General features: G+C 40.4%; 1 protein-coding gene across 2 annotated transcripts in view; it reads right to left on the reverse strand.

Annotated features, from left to right (window-relative positions):
* The window catches only part of BMPR1B (bone morphogenetic protein receptor type 1B), a 408,155-nt gene that overhangs the window by 272,063 nt on the left and 112,436 nt on the right, over window positions 1-23,656 (reverse strand). Inside the window, exon 1 of one of the 2 annotated variants that reach the window (XM_075609786.1) lies at window positions 7,772-7,799. The exons of the other annotated variant lie outside the window; for it this stretch is intronic. The gene's annotated coding sequence lies outside the window, so the exon portion shown is untranslated. Of the gene's footprint in view, window positions 1-7,771; window positions 7,800-23,656 lie in introns of those variants that run through there. 2 annotated transcript variants of the gene reach the window in all.

Genomic DNA, 23,656 nt, shown 5'->3' on the forward strand with positions numbered 1-23,656 from the left:
TATGTTGTCTTGTAAAGTTGTGACGTCAAACATTTGAAAACAACACTCCAGAATCCATGCCATTGTTCTTAATGTCATGGATGTTACTGCTGTGGCTCCGATAGAATAGCAGTTTCCGTTTGTTTGCATTGTTTATGGTTAGTATTTCAATCCGGTATCTTTCCCAGCCAGAAAACACCCCTACTCTCCTTTAGGCTTCAGTCTGCATTGCAATTACCCTTACTATATTCTGAAACATTGTATACTATAGAGGTAACATATGAATGCATGCATTGTAAACTTGAACATTTTACCCAAAACAAGAGGCTATAATTTGGGTAAACCATAGAAGTTATTATTGTAATTTACTAGTGTTATGCTACTTATTTTTTTTTTTTCCGACTGCTGCCTTTTTATGGCTACGATGTAAAAATACAGCATGAAGCTGTCTGACGTGCAACGTTCTGCCTGTACAAAGCAAGCACTGAGGCAGGTTTGTGGGGCTGATCCATTACACTGTGGTGTCTTTCTCAAAGGGGTGCACAGAGCTCAGCATGGAATGTTATCATTGGATATGGTACAGGTTTCCTAATAAAAAACCTTGTTTTCATTCCAGTTTTGTTTACATAAAAAGGTTCTGAAGATTACAACTGGCAGGTTATTTCTATATCCCACCTTCTCCTCCTCAACTGGCACAAACTGCCGGAATCAAAGTAACAACCTGCCTGTTTCTATACATATATTTCTGTTGAAGTGGCATGTGGAGTTTTCCAAAGTACCTGGCCATGTATAACTTGGATCATATGTTACATGTGTATGAAATATAATATATATGTGGAGTCAGACGGAGGAGACACGTTTCAAAGTAAGTAAACGAAATAAACGCTTACTCTAATGAAAAAAGAGACTGAGCCATGTCATTCTAGACCCAGATATTTCTATATAAATTGCAGGGCCATCCATTCCTGTAGGAATCCCACCTATTTTCCACTTGATCATCGATAATAAACTCCTAATGTTCAACCATTTTATATTGGTATTTGTGCTGGTGGGGGCCGGCAAGCTATGGGGTTTGGAGTGTTCCAAGTAAGTACCAGCCCTGTTAAATAGTGATAAACAGAACATATAAAGGTAGCCATGCAAAAACAAAGACACCTTTACGAAGCAAATGAGGTACAAAGATGAATTGTTCAAACACTCCCATTATAATAAATGGTTAACTCATCCCTAAATCCACACGTATTGACACTCCCTACATTGTAAGCTGTCATACACAGGGCAAAATTTGATGCAAAGTACCTTAATGCACTGATGCAAAAGACACAAAATCAAAACATATTTTGTTTTCAATCCTTTGCTCCAAGGATGTCCCTATGTAGGGAAAAAAAACTAATTTAGCATTTTCTCAGCATGTCTAGCAAGCCACCTTCTTGTATGTTAAACGGAGTCTCTACTTGGAGACAAGATTGTAGGGGATAATTTTTTTTTTTAATTAATGAATTCATGAGTGCATTGTTTTAGTCGCAGGTCCCAAAGCATGCTTCAATCCAATGTCACACATAGTTAAACTGCAGGCAAGGATTCTGGGTAGTGACATGTGAATGAACACACCGAGCTCCTGTTTAACTTCTACTACCAAAAAATCTCTCTACTTATTTTATCCTATAATTGCTTGTTAGAAATGTACAAGCTGATAAACATGTTGTCTGTTTTTGTGCTAGCTGGGGAGGCTGTAATTTTGCCTCAGTCAACTTGTACAGAATTGAGCTGTGGACATTAGGATGCAGATCTCTTTCACCCTCATTTTTTTTCCAGACACTATCTTTGGTCTATATCTCTTTACATTTGTGATGACATTAGGGCAGCGTTGTTTAACCTTTTAATGGTTAAAGAACCCTATAATTATATTGTGAATACCTGTGGAACTCCAACCCTCTCTAATAGCACATCTGAGATCGGATGCATTGTAAGGAAACCCCAACCCTCTCTAATAGCGCGTCTGAGATTGGATGCATTGTAAGGAACCCCAGCCCTCTCTAATAGCACATCTGAGATCAGGTGCATTGTAAGGAACCCCAACCCTCTCCAATAGCGCTTCTGAGATCGGATGCATTGTAAGGAACCCCAGCCCTCTCTAATAGCACATCTGAGATCAGATGCATTGTAAGGAACCCCAGCCCTCTCCAATAGCGCGTCTGAGATCAGATTCATTGTAAGGAAACCCAACCCTCTCTAATAGCACAAACAACGATCAGATTCATTGTATGGAAACCCAACCCTCTCTAATAGCGCGTCTGAGATCAGATGCATTGTAAGGAACCCCAGCTCTCTCTAATAGTGAAAACAACAATAAACATAACTGCGCAATGAATCTTGGATCATATGTTACATGTGTATGAAATATAATATATATGTGGAGTCAGACGGAGGAGACACGTTTCAAAGTAAGTAAACGAAATAAACGCTTACTCTAATGAAAAAAGAGACTGAGCCATGTCATTCTAGACCCAGATATTTCTATATAAATTGCAGGGCCATCCATTCCTGTAGGAATCCCACCTATTTTCCACTTGATCATCGATAATAAACTCCTAATGTTCAACCATTTTATATTGGTATTTGTGCTGGTGGGGGCCGGCAAGCTATGGGGTTTGGGGTGTTCCAAGTAAGTACCAGCCCTGTTAAATAGTGATAAACAGAACATATAAAGGTAGCCATGCAAAAACAAAGACACCTTTACGAAGCAAATGAGGTACAAAGATGAATTGTTCAAACACTCCCATTATAATAAATGGTTAACTCATCCCTAAATCCACACGTATTGACACTCCCTACATTGTAAGCTGTCATACACAGGGCAAAATTTGATGCAAAGTACCTTAATGCACTGATGCAAAAGACACAAAATCAAAACATATTTTGTTTTCAATCCTTTGCTCCAAGGATGTCCCTATGTAGGGAAAAAAAACTAATTTAGCATTTTCTCAGCATGTCTAGCAAGCCACCTTCTTGTATGTTAAACGGAGTCTCTACTTGGAGACAAGATTGTAGGGGATAAATTTTTTTTTAAATTAATGAATTCATGAGTGCATTGTTTTAGTCGCAGGTCCCAAAGCATGCTTCAATCCAATGTCACACATAGTTAAACTGCAGGCAAGGATTCTGGGTAGTGACATGTGAATGAACACACCGAGCTCCTGTTTAACTTCTACTACCAAAAAATCTCTCTACTTATTTTATCCTATAATTGCTTGTTAGAAATGTACAAGCTGATAAACATGTTGTTGCTGTTTTTGTGCTAGCTGGGGAGGCTGTAATTTTGCCTCAGTCAACTTGTACAGAATTGAGCTGTGGACATTAGGATGCAGATCTCTTTCACCCTCATTTTTTTTTCCAGACACTATCTTTGGTCTATATCTCTTTACATTTGTGATGACATTAGGGCAGCGTTGTTTAACCTTTTAATGGTTAAAGAACCCTATAATTATATTGTGAATACCTGTGGAACTCCAACCCTCTCTAATAGCACATCTGAGATCGGATGCATTGTAAGGAAACCCCAACCCTCTCCAATAGCGCTTCTGAGATCGGATGCATTGTAAGGAACCCCAGCCCTCTCTAATAGCACATCTGAGATCAGATGCATTGTAAGGAACCCCAGCCCTCTCTAATAGCACATCTGAGATCAGATGCATTGTAAGGAACCCCAGCCCTCTCCAATAGCGCGTCTGAGATCAGATTCATTGTAAGGAAACCCAACCCTCTCTAATAGCACATCTGAGATCAGATTCATTGTAAGGAAACCCCAACCCTTTCTAATAGCGTGTCTGAGATCAGATGCATTGTAAGGAACCCCAGCTCTCTCTAATAGTGAAAACAACAATAAACATAACTGCGCAATGAATCGTGTGGTATAGTGTTAATATAAATAACAAAGTCTAGAAGAGACTTAACCAATAAAATAAGTGTTCACAATAAATACAGTATAGTGCACCAAGGTTAAACACAAAACCTGTGATTGTGAATATAAAAGATAACCTTATACCAGAGGGGCACAATCTTCTCCCCCTGCACCCCCCTGCCAGCTGTCCTGCTCTCCACGCGCCCCCTCCCTCCTCTTTACCGTGGTTCCCGGTGTCGCCCGGTTGCCATGGCGACGCGTCTCCAGATGCCGGCTGAACCACGGTAAGTAAGGTTTACAGAGGCTTTTGCCGCTTCCCCGGCACTTAATTTAAGTGCCTTCGGGAAGCGCGCTGGGCGTCGGTAAACCCCGTGCCCCCAGCAGTTAATCTGGCGCCCCCCAGGCACTCTGTTTGCGCACCCCTGCCTTATACAATAAAGAACGAGTGTCTGCTGCTGTTCAAAGTAGATGGCTCAGCATCTTGGATGGCATGAAAAGAAAAAAGACAGCACACAACACTCAGCGTAAAATATAAATTATATTGTGACAATATTCAAAAAGTGGTGATAGATGCACGTACAGCAATTCCAATATTCAAAAACATGTCATGTTTAAGGCACATGTTACCACTGCAGCATCAGCTGGTCCACGGATCAGCAAGGCGCCATTAAAATCACTCGAATCCCATCCGGGTAAGTGAAGATGCTTCTGTAGTCCCGGTCTTCTGCAGCTGTGGTGGTACTTTCCCCAAAGAGGGGAAGCTTCAAAGTACCGTTTTGTATTAGAGTAACTTTGGCTGTGTCCCTTTTCGGAGCCCACGGTAAGCCCCTTTGATCTAGCATTTACTGATCGGAAGATCACGACACTGGTCTAGTGACGTCAGCACTTCTGCATCTAGTGCTCCATAGAGAATAGCTCACATCGTGGGTTTGCTAGCCCTAGAGTCTTAGTAAGGGACTTCCAGTAACTAATATTTGGCACTGAAGCTTCCCCTCTTTGGGGAAAGTACCACCACAGCTGCAGAAGACCGGACCATGGAAGCAAGAATGGAGACGGAGCACCAGGACACCTGGATATCTTCACTTACCCGGATGGGATTCGAGTGATGTCACTGGCGCCTTGCTGATCCGTGACCTGCTGATGCTGCAGTGGTAACATGTGCCCTAAACATGCCCTGTGTTTGAATATTGGAATTGCTGTACGTGCATCTATCACTACTTTTTGAATATTGTCACAATATAATTTATATTTTACGCTATGAGTGTTGTGCGCTGTCTTTTTTCTTTTTCCTCTCTAATAGTGCCAGAGATCAGATGAATTGTAAGGAACCTCAATCCTCTCTAATAGCGTGTCTGAGATTAGATACATTGTCAATTCTTCTGTATTTGGTACAATTTTTAAATGACCTGAAAATTCGAGGGAACCCTTTAGGGATGCCCGAGGAACCCAAGGGTTACTAGGAACCCCAGTTGAAAAACTTTGCACTAGTTTATTACTGTAGTTACATAACAAAATAGGTTATATGCAGATTAAGGGTTGTTTATTTATTCACAAACTAAATAAAAAGCAACTGGTTTCATTTTAATAATGCTTACGGACATAGAAATTGTAGACACTGTATTCCACAACAATTGCTTAATGATGTTGTTATAAAATAACCATATGGCAAGCACCTACCCTGAGAAGTGAAATGTTTAAATATTGATGACATGCTTGCAGAGTACAAACAGAAATATTTTATGCTTTACATTTCATTTTTTTTTTTTAATAAAACCACATTTTTCGGGATCTGAAAAAGCCAGTAGTTCATGAACTCTTCCAAAAGGTGACCCCCTTATGTGCTATAAACAGCAGGAAATAGAGTTGAGTAATTTACTGCATGCTCAATGGGATTTTGAGTAAAAACTATCTATCGTATACTCAATTTTCCTAAAACTTTAGCAGTAAATCTAAGGGAAATACGGTATAGTGGGCCTTCAAATAGCTGGTTTGCGCTTCTGCACTTGAATAAAACCTGAAACTGGTTTAGCAATGTGGCACCAGTACTACTAGAACAAACAAGAATATAAGTAACTCATTGCAATGGAGTTAAATCTTTGTTACTGTGCATACCTATAGGGTCAATGTATCATTCCATAAATATTAGCACAAAGTACGGATTTGGTCGCATATTGCCTTTTTCTTACATGCGTTGATCTGCTATGATATTAGAGATTTATGGAGCAAACGCAAGGTGATTAGGGCAGAGTTACTTTTGCATGTTGACGCAGGTATAGAAATAGTCTGTATGAAGAAATGTGCATTTTTGGTTTACTTTTGGTTGAGGTTGTCTGTGTTATTTCCCTCTGTTACCTTAACAGGTTGCGTAGGAAGCGTTATTTGCACAATTGTAGCAGAAATGCCCCAAATTCTACAACAGTATAAATGCTCTTCATATATACGGCACAAATCAAACATATGATATGCTCATTTCGTAAACGCAAATGCTTCAGCACAGACCCATTTCTTCATACATAGTCCCCGTATTGACAAATCTTTCCCCATGCATCAACCATTCAAACATCATAAATATATCCATGCTCAATGCTAACAGTGGACCATGTGCTAAAAATATCCTTGTTCACTCAACACTTTTAAGTGTCTTTCCATCAGATTATTATGCTGGGAAACTTGTTTTTCTATTATAGAGAAAATCCTGTTGAATAATATAAGCCGATGGTTCTTAAGTTCTTTATCCTTCCATAGTTCTTTCTTAATGTCCCTTTTATGTTAATTGTCCACCTCCTTTTTTTTTTTATATTGGTTGATTCTTTACATAAATATGTTCTCCGTCAAGTTTAAGAAAATATGCCCTAAATGCTGTATCAACTGGTTTGGAAAAGGCAAATTCATTTAAAGAGGACGTATCGTCCCCAATTACACACATCTATCACACTTTGATTACCCACAATTTTGAACATTATAAACTACGGCTTTTTTTATTTGCTACACAGTGAATAATTATGTAAAATATATGTTTAATCATGGATTTGAAGGCATACACACTGCATTCAGAAAAAGAATGTCAATCGATTTTGCAGAATAAAACAATTATGCGAGTGGAATAATGCTCACGTTAAATACGCATTTACAAGCTGTTGCCACAAAGAAGATAAATAGAATAGCTTTGGCATACTAACAGCACTGAAAACTGATACACGTATTTAGCTTCAATAAACCACAGTACTTGATATAATGTGCAACACTTATCACGCATGGCACACAGAATAAGCTAAATAAAATGTGATACTATTCATTTAATTATGCCAAACTGGTCCAAGAATTAGAACATATCATTATTGACTGTATATTGTTTCACATAACCAATCCATCTTGAAGCAGACCACTTCAAGTTCATTTATTTATTAAATATAAAATAAACAAAACATCTAAAGTGCAGCAAGCACTTTATATTGTGTGGACAATGTGCAACATGTACATTGTCCATACTGTATGTGGGAAGAAGTGACTTACCCACTGATATCTAGAACTACAAAATCTCCCATTAAAATTCCAATGTTTATCCTTCAGAGATGACCCCTTACAAAATCTAGAAACGACAAACCTTTATTTATCTGCACAGGTAAACAAGAAAATGTGCAGCTGCTATGGTATTAGTGTGTGCTATAAACTCCTACACAAAAGTTTCTTCTGGGTCAAAAAAAGAACACGCTTTCTCTGTTTGTCACCTTTGGGGTGTGGGTTTCCAGCACATTTCTTGTTATGTGCAATTAGCTGCGTGCCAACCTTTGCTACATTTCATAATAAATGTCTTGACCACATTTGCTGCAGGGTTGGCAGATATGGAAAGGCTCTATTCATTAGGGCAGAAAACAAGCCACAGAAACTTACCACAATGCACAGCTTCCTTGCAGGATTCCAGCACGCTACAAATTTCAACAGCCATCTCTCTCTATGCTTGAAAAAGCCTCCCATATGACTATGATTAAGTAGGATATGAGAAAGCTCCAATCATGTTTTCCCCTTTTCCCGAAACCTCCTCCCTGCCCACCCCCAAACACTGCATGTGGTGTAGGAACAGGGTTATGCCTGCACTTAAACAGTAACCATCTGTTACTTGCAGGAAAGCTGTGTCCCCTTCTCAGGTTTCCTTGGTTGTAGAACACTAATGTCTTAGCACAATAACTTGGCTTTGGATTGTGTGGGTCCCCGTTAAAGCACATAAGCAGCAATAGCAGCAGCCTCGTCACCCAGAGACCATACAGGTCCTCCGTAGCAAATGCAAACTAAAAAAAGACTCAGGTTTTTCCAGCTGTTGCTCTCTAAAATCCCAACAGCTACAAACCACAAGGCTACAACATTTGGAGCATATGATGCATGATGGGTGGTTCTTGGATACTATAGACTGTGAGAAGGGAAAATGATTAAGATATAGACCAATATAATATATACAATGAAACCATTTTACACAACTATTGATTTTTTACACACCTGACATTCCATTACAACAATTACCTCAAATGTGTCATATAACAATATTGAATTCATCACACAGAAGCCCTTAAGATGACTAAACTATTCCAGGATGGTTCTGTTAAAAGATGCAAAGCAATAAATACACTTCCTTCCTTTATGAATCAGAATGTATGTCAACTCAAATATTTTGCACCTATTCGGCGGGTACTTTATTGTTCTTGGTTGTTCCCCATTTTTTTCTTTCGCTGCTAAATTCAGCTACTGAACACATATTTTGAAGCTACAGGGTCTTGCAGGAATGACTAACAATGACTAACCATTAGTCTTGCAATTAATGCCATATTATAGGACGTATTCAATGAATATCAAATACTGAGTATGTCATTGTATTTAGATTGGTAAAGGAATAAAAAAATAAAAAATGATGCAGAGTATAATTAATTCACATTTAGGTGTTTCTTTTATAACCGCCTTAGCAGCCGATTGGGCAGTTTTCAGCCAAAATTCCCCTTTGACTACAGCGGGGAATTTCGGATCAAAACGGCCCAATTGGCTGCTTTGGCGGATATAAAATAAGCCTTTAGTCGTGATTTTATTACTTGAGGTACACATGTTTGCAAAGAATTTAAAAGCAGGGGTACCAAACTCAGAATAGCTTGGGAGCCAGTTCTTAAATTCGACTGCAAGACTCGTGCCTCACCTTCAGAGTGGTGAAGCAAAAATAATTAAATAAATAGTAACTATAACCTACATGTACATTTTTTTCTTGAGCTTTTATTATTACAAATATGTAAACGTATCTCTCTCCCCCATCCCCTCTCTCTATCTCATCCCATCACCATTCACTCTCCCCCCCAACCAATCCCCCTTCCCGTCTCTCTCCCCATCCCCTTTCTCCTCTCTCGCCATCCCCATTCTCCCCCCATCCCCTCATTCCCATTCCCTCTCTTCCCCCATCCCCTCTCATTCCACCCATCCCCTTTTTCTCTCCCCCACCCCCTCTCCCCATCACCTCTCTCCTCCCCCATCCCATCCCCCTTCTCCTCTCTCCCTCCTTCCCCTCATCTCTCCCCCTCATCCCTGTACTCCCCCCATCCCCTCTCTCCCCCAACCCCTCACTCCCCCATCCCATCTCCCATCCCCTCTCAATATCCCCATCCCTCCTCTCTCCCAATCCCCACTCCCCCATCCCCACTCCCCATACTCTCTCCACCCCCATCTCCTATCTCCCCCCATCCAACTCTCCCACCCCAACTCCCCCCATCCCCTCCCCCCATGCCTTCTTTCCCCATGCCATCTTTCCCCCATGCCATCTTTCCCCCATGCCATCTTTCCCTCATGCCATCTTTCCCCCATGCCTTATTTCCACCATGCCCTCTCTCCCCATTCCCTAGCTCTCTACATCCATCCCCTCTCTCTCTCTCTCCCCCATCCCCTCTCTATCTTCCCCCCATCCCCTCTCTATATCCCCCCATCATCTCTCTATTTCCCCCCCATGCCCCCTCTATCTTCCCCATCCCCTTCTATATTCCCCCCATCCACTCCTATCTCCCCCCCACCACCTCTCTTTCTCCCCCATCCCTTCTCTATCTTCCCCCCCATCACCACTCTATCTTCCCCCCTCCCATCCCCACTCTAACTTACTCCCTCCCATCCCCACTCTAACTTCCCCGCTCCCATCCCCAACCTATCTCCCCCCCCTCCCATCCCCACGCTATCTCCCCCCCCCATCCCCTCCCCCCTCTCTCTCCCCCTCCACCCTCTTTTTTAACACCTCCATCAACTCTGTTTTTACACCCTTCTCTTAACCTGAATAGCAGTGTCCACGCTGAGCATGATTTCTGACATGGCAAGTCATGCATTACTATTGGCCCAACGAGCCTTGCGACAGTTCCTGCTGCAGCTGGCTCTCCACAAAAAAAACCTGCAGGGAACTGCCGCCCCATGCAGGATCTCTGGTCCTGCGCTGCGGACAGCACACTAATGCTCGGCGGCCGCAAGTGGCTTTATGTTTGACACCCCTGGTTTAAAGACTCATCAGTAGACTCATGTAGAAACATTTGATCAGTGAAGTGTAGCAATCAATCAAGATAAAGTAGAAGATGAAACAATGTGGCATTTCCATAGCATGTATGGGATCAAAATTAAGTTTATTTGTCTTGACCCATAATAGCTCAAGTACAAAATATACATTTTTATATCACTCCAATCGAATGTAACAGAAGCTCAAAAAACCTCAATAAGGCATCCTTCAAAGTAGCAGTGGTTGTGCAAAGTTGTGACAAGCTGATAACAATTTATATTAATAGAGCCAGACCCACTAAGCTTTGTTAAATCAGGGCTCATGACATGACATGACCTAAATCAAGAGCGGATGGTGTTTCCCCTGAAGCCAATACATTTTATTTCCACTTTGTTTTTTTGTTGTTTTTATTATTTTTTGTCGCAGTGATTTTGCAAATATTTGGCAGACAACAATGTCTTTATTTATTATAGTGCTAATAATCAAATAAAAGACATGTCTAATACATATGTTAGCTGTGTATCATGAAAATTATCCAAGAAAGAAGACTTTCACATTTAGAATCAATTTTCACACAATGAAAAAATAAGCGAATTAACTATCAGTGTTGTGAAAATGACTGATGTCCATACAAGGACATTTTATTTATTGATGTCCCCTTTTAATAAGGGGGGGCACTTTTGCTGGTGTTTTGGATTTGGTCATTTAAATAAAAGGTTTTCGTTCTCTGGGAACTCCATTGATTGTGGTTTTTTTTTTTTTGTTTTTTTACTATGGGATAAAAACAGAAAATAAGCAGGACATTTTTTTCAAGATTAGACCTTTTCAGAAACGTTTGCAGGTTTTTCTCAAAGGTTCATGTCGTTTCTTTAAAAATAAATATGAATCCGTGTACAAGTTTTTCTTGGGTTTTGGTTTACATTTTGATCAGATTCAAAAGCTCTTTCGAAGTATGCAAAGTTCAAATTTCTTGCCCATGTAACTACCCATTCTTTCTTTTAAATGAACCCTTTATGCAGTATACTGTACATTGACAAGTTTTACATGTTATGTAGGGTGACCATATTTGTCCAGGCATAAACCAGGACAAATGTCACGCATGCGTGATTGGAGCTTGCCAATCGCGCATGCGTTGACGGCAAGCGGTATTTGCATATGCGCAGTCGGCGCTCACCAGGGGGATCCAAAAACCGGACAGCACCTGAAAAAGTCGAGACAGAGCCCTAAAGATGAGGACGGTCCTGGATAAATCGGGACATCTGGCCACCCTAATCTTATGGTTTTCAAGGGATTTCTCATCGTATTTTTCCCCTTTTGAAGGCAGTACAGATTAATAAGGGTGCCACTCAGTTTTGTTAATTAAATGTTTAAAATTGATGAAATTATATGAAATCATAGACATTATATAAACTCTAATAAGAAGTAATTTCCCCATTTCCAAACTTCTACATTGTCGTCAGACCCTGAACAATAATAAAAGAACAATAACTCAGTCAGAATATGTAAACATTTGTAGAAATACACTGCAATACACTTACATTAAGTTTCTTATTTGCAAAGCAATTCCAGACATAACTGAGCATACTGCATAGTGGGGTCATAGAAATGATATGAAGAAGAAATAATACAGATATTTGAAAAAGGCCGCAATGATGGCCAATTTTCTGTTTACACCCTTGCTTTTAGATGCTGACAACGTTTAAATCATAAATGGGATTGGGTTAAATCTTTGCAGTTTTGGTAATAGTCCTTGTCTGTATTTTCTATAAGACTGATGACAACTGGGATGGTCATTTAAAAAAATGAAATAGCTGAAAAAACACAAATTTAAAAAAAGGAATGTCAAAACTATATGCAGTAGTGTTTTATAGCAACGGTTTTGGTGGCATCTTGGATTTTCTCGCAGGTGTTGGGTTACAAGGATTTATGTGGTTTATACAAAATTACAAATGATATCACATTTGTAATAAATAAATGTCACTGCATGTAGTTGAAATTCTATTCTTAAAATTCTGTTCTGTTTTGTTATTTCATGGAATAAACCAAAAGATAGTTTTTTTTTGGCCACTTTAAAATTGATCTGTAATGTACTCCATTATATATATATATATATATATATATATATATATATATATATATATATATATATATATATATATATATATATATATATATATATATATATATAGTAAATGGCTGTACACTTAGTATTACGTATCCTACAAAGGGTGTCTGTGCCAGATAGAAAAAAATATCCAATTTGCAGAAAAGACCAGAATGGTCTAATTATATGCACCAGACAAAATGAATACAAAAATAGAGGGTGTTTGTTATTACACCACAACTCACAGGAGCCCGACGTTTTGGTTCCCAAGAAGATCTCATTTCTTGAAATTAAATAAATAAATATATATATATATATATATATATATATATATATATATATATATATATATATATATATATATATATATATATATGCTTATATATCTATAAAAGCATTTCGTTAGCCACAGAACGGTATCATCTATTTATTTATTTTTTGATTATTGGAGCTCGGCTAACACGGTACTGATACCTCTACACACACATATATATATATATATACACATATACACATATACACATATACACATATACACATATACACATATACACACATATATATATATATATATATATATATATATATATATATATATATATATATATATATATATACCATAATACTGAGTTAAGTTATGGTGAGTAAAAAAAGTGACAAAAACCCTCCAAAGGAAAGCAAATATGCAAATACAACTGTATGCTCATCTGCATGTCTTAGGCAGGTCTGCAACCCCGCCTTTCCCCATTATCACCCAGCATACAGCACTTCCACTGCAGCAAGGGATCCTGGGAAATTACATGCAAATGAGCACACAGTGTCACTTTTTGCTTCAAAAACCATTTTTAACTATATATATACATACACTTAGTTAAGTTATGGTGGGTAAAAAAAGACATGCAAATGAGCATACAGTAATATTTCCATTTGCTATATATATGTGTGTGTGTGTGTGTGTGTGTGTGTGTGTGTGTGTGTGTGTGTGTGTGTGTGTGTTTGTGTGTGTGTGTGTGTGTGTGTGTTTGTGTGTGTGTGTGTGTGTGTATGTATATATATATATATATATATATATATATATATATATATATATATATATATATATATATTATATATATATATATATACAGTGGTCGACAAATCACCAAAAAATCTACTCGCCAAACAAAAAAATCTACTCGCCAAACGGTGTTAAATCCACTCGCCCGGGGCGTGCAAATGTATAGGTTTGTCGAACACTGTATATATATATATATATATATATATATATATATATATATATATATATATATGTATGTGTATATATACATATATATGTGTGTGCGTGTGTATGTGTGTGTGTGTGTGTGTGTGTGTGTGTGTGTGTGTGTGTGTATGTGTGTGTGTGTGTGTGTGTGTGTGTGTGTGTGTGTGTGTGTGTGTGTGTGTGTGTGTGTGTGTGTGTGTATATATATAAATACTGTCCATTTCCCCCGTAAAAAATCAGTATCATTTTAATTCAATATAAAAAAAAAACAATACTTTCTACTCACATTAAATTCACAAAGAATTATGGTAGTGAGTGATCGCCAAGTATCAGTGAACAGGCATTGGTCATCATTGCCTCCATGTGAATCTGTATGAACCATAATCAATAAAACAATGGCACGTAGAACTGCCCTCATATAACACTCTTGCATTTGTTTGAGAAAAAAAAAAAAAAAAAATATATATATATATATATATATATATATATAAAATATTTAATTTACAATAAAATCCACCTGGCAGTTTGAATGTGATGATGACTTGCCTGGGATCCATTACAAAGAATTACAATACAAACGTATCCCAGTCTCCCTGAAAATATGTCCTTATTTTCAAAATGAGATATGTATTTTTTTGTTACTAATAGTATATGCCAGAAGGCAGGTCACAATAAATGAGATCATTTTGCAGAAAGGTCTATCAAGTACAGCTGGATTTTGCTTTCGTCTTCCAAAGAGCTAGTGGCAGGAAAAACAACTAAAGAGGAATCCTCGCTTTCTGTCTTTGTTGTTTCTTACATTTTTTTTTCAAATAAATTATTCCAATCTGGATGTTTGCCTGATGCTCCACAGCTGTGTGATGTGAGATGATCTAAACATTTCAATACTCTCGTACGGCCTTGCAGCCTTCACACTCTTATCTCATGGGCACTTAGCCACAGAGTTGCTAGCATATGTATTTACAGTATTTATCTTTTACGTCACTCAGGTCTGTGAGGATCTTCTGGCAAACTATTTATTCTTGGATCATATAGAGATTCTATGCAAAATAACGACAGGTATTTTTGCCTCAAAAACCACAGTAGGTGAATGATATAAAAAGGGAAAAAATCAGAGAGAAATAAATAACCGGGTAAAATATATATATATATTTGAATTAAATGAACCCTTTTGCTGCTAGAGGTGTCAGCAAGGCAAAGAGAGCTTCACTCCGGAGGTATTGAGTAGGCAGAGATAGAAAAGCTCCCAATTGACATGCACTTGCTAATCTCATGGTATATAGATACGTATGTGGCTATGAGCCAGTGGAGGGTAAAGGGTTAACCAGCACAAAATTACAATGGAATATCACAACGTCCCAAACACAAATGGTGATTACCAGTATACTGTGTGTGATTAAAACAAGTGTATGATGGTCCTGTAGGGGGGGACCCAAGGGGAGCCATTCACTGACTGCTGAGACATTATACGTAGAGTGCCTGATTTTTTCGGCATCAGACCTTGTCAGCTTAGCTTATTTACAACAAGCCCTCCCTGCAGTGATATTTGTGTTCCTCTGTATTCATGTCCCCTGTATTTTATTCAGTCTACAGGACCATAATACACTTGTTTTAATCACACACAGTATACTGGTAATCACCATTTGTGTTTGAGATGTTCTGATATTCCATTACCTATGAACCAATACAATTTGGCACTGGTTAACCCTTTACCCTCCATTGGCTACTAGCCATTGGTATCTACCATTAGATTAGTGAGTTCATGTAAATTAGGGGATTTTCTCTCTGCTTAATCTCCGGCTCCGGAGTGACGCTCTGCCTTTGATACTTGTTTGCTACCCTTCTTAGATTAGCCCTAATTGCCCTAAAATGTATGCAATCCTGAAAAGCTGGGCATCAGTTATGGCCAGAAGCGGGACTCACGTATGTTTGGTAATAATTGGTATTTATTATAAGACTCCATTTTCACCCCTACAAAATCCAAAAGCCAGTGCCAAAGACAGACCGAGAATGTGAAGCGCATCATTTCCTCTCACATTCCCTACCTTTTTCACTTTTGTCCCTAGATAACCTTGAAAAAGGAATAATTATCACGCTGAAGTTATATTTTTTAAACAAAAGTACCCATTATTGCAGGCTTTGAAACACCTTGCATAAAAAAAACACATATCCACATACTCAGTAATGTACTGTAGCTAAAATTGTCCAGTGACTGATTAATTAAGTTGTATACGATAAATTTGACTAGCAAATAAAATAGTTTGACACTGAGTGAATACTGTCTTTCTATCAAGGAAATAGGCAATATAATGGTGTTATATCAGTACTGTATACTACCATGATGTCAATGAATCCCCAGTTGTACAGTATGATCACAGCTACTGAATACTGTACTTACTCAGCTTACTCAATATAAGATGCATCTGTAGGGTTTCACTGAACACTTTCAATGTTATGATCAGTGCTAAATGGGCCTCTCTGATTACATTCATTCTGCATAACCATTTCAATATTTTATTATTACTAACGTCTTATTTTCCCAACCCTACCAGTATCTCTCTTAGGGCCAGATGCACTGATAAATAAGGGCAAATAACGTCAGGTAACTTAAATAGGTAACGGGTATCCACTAAGCTAATTGACAGCAGCTGTCATTTAACACCTTAGCATAGGGTTAATGTTAGGTTCGCTTCTCACTTCTGAAATTAGCTTCAAAGAACCGACGCTATTGTCTTACACAATTTCCAGATTCCTACCTATACAGGGAAATCAGATGTTTCCCCCGGGAAATGAACATGGCCATTTTAGCAGCTGGGAAAATAAAGGGATAAGAAACCTAGGAGACATTATAAATAAGGAGAAGAAAGTGTTTATGTCATTCAGAGAACTAATTTCAACATATAATATACCGGAAAACCAGGTATTCCAATACACACAACTACTAAAATATGGGAGAAAACTCCAAGACAACAAAAATGCGTACTAGAAAAAATGCAATAGACACGTACTTCAGTCAAGACACAGATACCTGATACACGCTAGCTGACATATAAATTAATTAGAGACTGAGACATGGAGAAAAATAACAAAACAAAATCTAGACGCATGGCAACAAGACTTCCAAGAAATTCAGACGATGGAAGATCTAACAATTGGGTATGTCAGGACTTGTAAAATAATTACATCAGAAAACTGGAGAGAAATGCAATACCAGATAATACATAGGTCATACTGTATATACCTTTCACCAGACAAATTGTGAATATAGAAGACACAACGATATGCCCCAATTGCAACCTCCCTAAAGCTAACCTCAAGCACTGTCTCTGGACGTGCAAAAAAATGAACGAGTTCTGAACACAGGTCCTACAATATATTAAAGAAGTTACGAAAATTAGTTGGGTAAAAAACCCACTCCCCATGATATTTACCAACACTGAACCTTGGATAATTAAGATCAACCAAATTAGGGGAGCTATTCTCCCAACAGAGATGATTCTCCTGGTAGCCAGAAAAGCTATTATGATCAAGTGGTTGGATTCACAAGCACCTACCATAGAATGTATAAAATCCCTCTTGGTCAAACTGATCACGATAGACATAATATCTACCGAACAAGTAGGAGATAATCAGTTTGACAAATTTGACCTAAAATAGAAGATGATTATAAACTCCTTTCCCCAGCTAGAACAGAATAAATTCAGATGTCACCCGAGATAAGAATGTAAACTGAAATGGATGGAAATCCTAATAAAGGAAACAGAAAATAAGGTGAACGTCCTGCAACTAAACACAACACAACATAAAACGACAGAACAGATTAAATTCAAAGAGCCTAGACTAAGTCAAATACAAATACGATATTCAAAAGAAAGGACGGGAGTCACAAGCAAGCTATGAAACACAGTTTTGAGTTAAATGGTCGAAATATTAGATCAAGACCAGTTATAAGTTCTAAAAAAAATTGGGTATCGCAAATATGTATTGAATTATGTAACATTATAGGATGATCAATGTACATGTAAATAGAATATGCTACAATGAAATGTTTTGAAATGTATCTGTAAACACCCTAATAAAAAGATATATATATATTAAAAAAAAAAGAACCAACGCTAATTCAGTTCTTACCTAAAGGTGGCATTTGCTCCCTCCAGAGAGGGAGAGTCCAATTTTACAAGTCCCAAGTGCTATATACTGTATATCCCCTCAACCCCCCTTGAAACAACTCATGGAGACGTGCTCATAAAGGAGCACACCTGAGATGCCTGGGAGAGATGTTAATAGTATATGCAAAGTATCTTAACGACTACTAACATAATTCCCAGGTGTGCTCATTTTTGAGCGAATGTGTCTCCTCATGAGTTATTTCAAGGACATTGCAAATGCATTCAATGAATACTTTGTGGCGTCTGCTACTAATTTATTAGCGAAATAGAACCCGAACTACATACATGAATCTCATTCTGGGAGAACCCCTATAACCCCACCCTCTCCCAACACTGACCACAGTTTTCAATTTGTCTCAGTATCTGAAGAGGAGATTACACAAATGAAAACTAAGCAGCCAATGTGGACCTGACCTACTGCAGTCTAAGTTCCTACAACTTGGTGCCCCAGCCATTGTCAAACCGCTTGCTTCCCTAATCAACTCTATCTTGTCTTCAGGCCATATCCCTAAGACCCGGAAAACTGCCATAGTTGACCCAGTCTTCAAAAGTGGGGACAAAAACACTGTCTCAAACTATAGGCCAATCTCACTTTTCCCAATACTATCCAAAGTCATGGAAAAATGTGTTCACACCCAATTAAGCGATTACTATGGCAAGATAAATTCCCTAGCCAATTCCTATCTGGCTTTGACCTCAAACCCTCCACGGTAACTACCCTCCTAAAAGTTTGCAATGAAATCCACTGTGGAATGGAACTGGGAAAATTTACTGGTGCAATATTCCTAGATTTTGCAAAGGCTTTGATACTGTTGATCATATTATCTTGCTAAACAAACTCCAGTTCTCTGGAATAAGGAAGCATGCTTTAAACTGGTTTCATTCCTATCTATCAGGTAGATCCCAACATGTGTCTATCTCGGGCACTAACTCCAACCTCTTGGATATCACCTGCGGTGTCCCGCAAGGCTCTGTTTTGGGGCCCCTACTCTTCTCAGTGTTCATCAATGATCTTCCTAGAGCTGGTAAGCGAGCCTCAATACATATGTAGGCAGATGACACAATCTTATATGCACACAACCCTAACCTCTCTGACCTTGGACACGTACTTCAATCTGAATTTTTGAGACTTGAAAATTGGATTTACCAAAACAAACTTTTTCTAAACACTGACCAGACTGTAACAATGGTATTTGGGACCAAGGCTAAATTTCTAAAGCTTCCAATGAAGGAGTTACAAACCAGAAGCAACACTAATTCTATCCTAGCCCTTGTTACTACAGTAGTTTCAAATATTTGGGCATATTGTTTGATTCCCATTTAACATTTGGGTTGCACATTGATACTCTGACATCCAAAACCTATGCCAAACTAGGTGTACTATATATGAACAAATCCTCCCTAAGTCTGCTAGTCAGAAAGTGTATCGCACAGCAGATGCTGATCCCAATTATAGAGTATAGGGACATAGTTTATGGCACGCCACCCTAAACGCACCTTGGCATACTTGATACCCTCTACAATTCAATATGCCACTTTGTCCTCCAATGCAATTACAACACACATCACTGTGAAATGCTCAAATAACTAGATTGGTCATCACTTGAGTCTAGACGCAAAGTTCATCTCTCCTGTCTTTGCTTCAAATACTTTCTGGGCAAGCAACCCGCCTACTTGAACAAGCTCCTCACCCCTACCACATGCAACACTTATCATCTGAGAACTGACTCCAAAAGACTGTTCATGGTCCCACTGTTCAATAAAGTATCTGGCCACTCCTCCATCTCTTACCGTGCATCTCAAAACTGGAACTGTCTACTGGAGAATCTCATTTCCTCCACCAGTATAAGTTCTTTCAAAACTAAACCTGTCTCACATTTTAATCTGGTCTGTAACTGTTACATACGCCTATAATATATATTGTTTTTAACTGTGCATATGTATTGTATATAATGTACTGTTTAACCCATTTCACTCATTGTAACCATGTATTTGTCATTATAACTCTGTGCCCAGGACATATCTGAAAACAAGAGGTAACTCTCAATGTATTACTTCCTGGTAAAACAATTTTATAAGTGTGGCGAGGTACCCCCTGGCTACTATTCTACGCAATGGGCTGGCAGTAAATCCTGGTACTATCAGGTTGCCATCAGTATCACTACTAGTAGTTGGTATGCTTTTTTTCTGGTACTGCACTTGAGTGACAGCAGGGGGTGGTACATCCTGTTGTAGCTTGGACAACAGGATGCCCACCTCCTGGCTGTACTTAAAGGCAGGACCGCCCTAAAGTTAGTAATGTCCTTCCCCTCTGAGGAAGGCAGGTCACACAACTGGAAGCCTGAGATTGTGGCCGTCCCATGTGCTTTTCCCTCTGGGGAGAGTGAGTGTGGATCATACCTCTGCCTCTGCTAGGGAGGTGGGGAAGAGCTAGGACAGCTGCGGGTGCCCTTCGCCTGTCGGTCCAGGGACCATCTTCAGTGATAGCTGACCTGAGAGACTGTATCCGACAGAAGACTGCCGTGTAACTGTTACTGCAGAGTGTAGTAATAAACCCGTTCCTGTTTTTCAATATACCTCCTGTCTGGTGCGTGACCTTACTGGAGGGAGAGGTAATAAATTCTACTGTGGGAGATCAACTTCAGTTCCTGGAGCCTACGGCAGATGGAGGCCCTGCCCTGCTAAAGAGATATGTGGGGTATGAACCCCAGAAGCCTGTTCCTGTGTCCCCACTACCATCGCCGGATGACTCAGCCCTCCTGTTGCCAGCAGGTATATGCACCATACACCCTGTAATGGCCCCTGTCTGCGATTGGGTGGGGGAAACACCATTACATAAATAAGGTGGTCTCTCTCTCTTAATGTAATCCTTTTTTTGTTAACCAAGCAACTTGTTGGACGGTGACTTAAATGTCCAGGGAGAACACCAGCAAGGTGCTAAAATAGCACAGTATACGTAGCTCTGAGGAACCCCCCCTACCCAGTTCAAATCCTGTAAAAAAAATATATATGTGAAATTGGCAGGATTGCTAATTATTTTCTGAATTCATCTAACATCTTACTTAAAACAGGAAACAAATGTTATATCTATGGCGCTGGGTACACAACACAGGAATCGATATAAATGTCTTGTGTCTCAGCACATGTTTGTCTATTAGTGTTATAATTTGTCTAGTAGGGTTTGATGTATTGTTAGTGATTGTATTACGCTATGTTTGTCTTTATCTTTTTTGCATGACTTACTGCATTCATTGGAAGAGCACCAGAGGAGTTCATCATTTTACTGGTTGTATGACATTTATATCTATTCCTGTGTTGTGTACCCAGCGCCATAGATATAACATTTGTTTCCAGTCTCTCATCTGACCTAGGGGGTCAGAGTTATATCACAGGCTGCGGGGTTCACCTTCTTAGATTAGCGCTACCTTTTTCTTTGTTTAACATCTTACTTAACTACATGTCTGGTAATATACAGCACTGAAAATTGAGCTGAACTCATTTTCAGATTCGGGGTGATTTTCTCATAGAATACTGAATGCAAACCAATGTGAGAGATCCGTACCCTAGAGAACTCACAATCTAAAAAGTAAACTCTGAAGCAAACTTTCCACAATCTGTCGAGTAACGATTGAACAGGGTTAAGCTGTGATCACGTGACCTTGCCTGCCCTAGCACCAGAGGATTAACACTGCAGGTGGGTCACATCTGGAGACATGTCGCCCTCCCCTCAACCCCCCCCAGCGCAGCCATGGCAGACACTGTCTTTGGCACCACAGTCTCTTGCATTTGTTGCCCGCGGCTCCGGAGACAATAAGTCTTGCTACATCTATACAGAGCCAAAATTCTGTAGCTTTATAGGTGCAAATCGTTTTCGCAAACATATAGAACTAAGCTCATGGTTAAGAAAGTTTCCTATACTGAATGTCATTGAGTAATATACTGGAGACAAAATATGATGGGAAGAGAACTCCTTTCTCAGCCTATTTGGTTCACCTAACTTAAAGGACTCTTTAGAAAAACCACGTGAGAGCCTTCTACTACTTAGACGAAAAAAAACTATGGTGCACTTATGGATAATCTTACAGTGTTACGGCTGAGCTACCATCATATTTCTGAAGCATTAACATTAAAAAGTGAGATACAGCACTTACGCCATGTGGCAATCATTTCGAAAAGTATTACACGTGCTACAGGTAGTATATTTCATTTGTCAAACTTATTGTAAATTAATTAATATATATATATATATTTTAAATTAATATGGTATGGCCAAATGTGAAAGATTTAGGACTCTGATATGCATATGCTAACTTCAGGCAAATTCCTCACTCATTAGCCAATACGTTTCATGTGTTGTTGCATGTAGAACACGTACCTTCAATACCTTCACATGCCACCAATGATGAAAAGTGGGCGTGCTAAATTGCGAGAGCTACTAGTTTATCAGACCAACCATACACCAAGATTTTTAAATGCAACTAGCTGAGAGACCCGGCGTTGCCCGGGATGTAAATGCGTAATAGGTAGTATTATTTATAAATCGTGGAACAATAGGTGACTATTTGTTGTAAAGGTTGGATAATAATATTGAAAAGAAAGATGGAATAAAATGTAATCTGATGTTGTTTAAAAATGGTTTATTGTAAATACACCACAGTACAATGTATATTTTGGTGACATAACAGATGTAAAAATGTGAGGCGTGTGTCCTGCTAGGGTGTGAGGCGGCGGGTGGCACATGGGTTTTGAGTGCTGTCTGTGAGTGGGGGTTCTGCTAGGGTGTGAGGCAGTGGGTCAGTGATGTCGGTGCGTAGGGGCGGGAGGCAGCAGGTGTGTGTGGCGGCAGGTATGTGTCGAGTATGGCGGGTGTCTGTTGAGTGCGTGCAGCGGCTGTGAGGCGGTGGGTGAAAGGCAGAGGCGGCCGAGTAAGGGCGGGTGAAAGGCAGAGGCGGGAAGGCGGGGGTGGGGAGGCGGGAAGGCGGGCAGGAAGGTGAAGGGCGGCGGGAAGGGGAGGAGGGGGTGGTGGAGGGGGGCAAGGGGTGGAGGAGGGGGGAAGGGTTAGAGGAGGGGGGGAAGGGGTGGGAGGGGGGAAGGGGTGGAAGTGTGGGAGTGGGGAAGGGGGTGGGAGGGGGGAAGGGGGGTGGAGGGGAAAGGGGAGCGGATGGGGGGGGAAAGGGGAGCGGAGGGGGGGGAAAGGGGAGCGGAGGGGGGGAAAGGGGAGCGGAGGGGGGGGAAAGGGGAGCGGAGGGGGGGGAAAAGGGGAGCGGAGGGGGGGGAAAGGGGAGCGGAGGGGGGGGAAAGGGGAGCGGAGGGGGGGGAAAGGGGAGCGGAGGGGGGGAGAACGGGGAGCGGAGGGGGGGGGAAAGGGGAGCGGAGGGGGGGGGAAAGGGGAGTGGAGGGGGGTGAAAGGGGAGCGGAGGGGGTGAAAGGGGAGCGGGGGGGGGAAAGGGGAGCGGAGGGGGGGGGAAAGGGAAGCGGAGGGGGGGAAAGGGGAGCGGAGGGGGGCAAAGGGCAGCGGAGGGGGGGGGAAGGGGAGCGGAGGGGGGGAAAGGGGAGCGGAGGGGGGGGGGAAAGGGGAGCGGAGGGGGGGGGAAAGGGGAGCAGAGGGGGGAAAGGGGAGAGGAGGAGGGGAAGGGGAGTGGAGGGGGGGGGAAAGGGGAGCGGAGGGGGGGAAAGGGGAGTGGAGGGGGGGAAAGGGGAGCGGAGGGGGGGGGGGAAAGGGGAGAGGAGGGGGGGAAAGGGGAGCGGGGGGGGGGGGGAA

Source organism: Ascaphus truei, chromosome 1 (genome assembly GCF_040206685.1).
Source record: "Ascaphus truei isolate aAscTru1 chromosome 1, aAscTru1.hap1, whole genome shotgun sequence".
Taxonomy (NCBI): Eukaryota; Metazoa; Chordata; class Amphibia; order Anura; family Ascaphidae; genus Ascaphus; species Ascaphus truei.